Genomic DNA, 947 nt, shown 5'->3' with positions numbered 1-947 from the left:
GCAGAGCCGGCTGCGCGGGCGCGCCCCGTACCGCCTGCCGCTGCCTCCCCTCCGCCCGCCCGTCCGCCCGTCCGTCCAGCCCGGTGCGGGGCAGGTCTCGCTTTAACGCCCGGGGCGAGCGGGCAGGCAGGCAGGCGCTTGGCTCTCCGGTATCCCCGGTGGGGGGAATGCGCAGAGGTGAAGCGGCTGTCGCTGTCGCTGCCGGGCGGAAAGCATCTCTCCCGGCAGCGGTCTCGGCGCCGCTCTCCCTCTCCCCGCCAGGCCTCTCTGTGCGCGCATCTTCGTCCCCTTCGGGCAAGGGCTGCGGCTTTGCAAAGCGCGGCCCGCCGGTGGCTCCGCTGCTTTTGTCACAGAGGAAGAAGCCTCCAGGCAGAGAGCCTGCAGCAAAGAACCCTGAATTTGAGGCTGGCCTTACAAAAATGCATCCGGGCGCTCTATGTTACAGCAAAGCGAAACGCGCTGCTACCCAGGTCACGCAGAAAACTGCTGCTGGAGGTTACACTAATGCAGCCCGCCTCTTCAAAGTGCTGTGCCTTGAAAACCGTGCGCCCTGCGGTCACGCTTAGGGCTGATGTGACCGTTAGCGCTCGGCGTGACCCCTAGAAATGTAATGAATGGGGCAGCGGAGGCCAGGCTGAGACGACAGGCCGGCCTCGCACTCCGCGGTCTGTTATACTCCGCGGTATACTGCAGAGCAAGCGGATGCCGTGCCAGCCGTCTTCATTTCCAGTTCAACTGTTAATAGGCTGTTTATTGGTCATGAATTCTGGCCACGGCATTCACTATACGTCATACAATTGTGTTTTTAAAAAATCCGTCTTTTCTTTCTAAAAAAAAAAGAGTTCAGCTATTTAGGTCTGCCTGATGATCGTCGGGCTGGAAATAATCAGATTGATGTTGTAGTCTGCTGCAGCTCTGAGGCTTAAAGGTGCTCACAATACCGGCAG

The sequence above is a fragment of the Haliaeetus leucocephalus genome, unplaced genomic scaffold (genome assembly GCF_000737465.1).
Source record: "Haliaeetus leucocephalus isolate CR32 unplaced genomic scaffold, Haliaeetus_leucocephalus-4.0 Scaffold158, whole genome shotgun sequence".
In the NCBI taxonomy this organism is placed as follows: Eukaryota; Metazoa; Chordata; class Aves; order Accipitriformes; family Accipitridae; genus Haliaeetus; species Haliaeetus leucocephalus.
The sequence above is the reverse complement of the archived record's forward strand: the minus strand, read 5'-3'. Positions refer to the sequence as shown.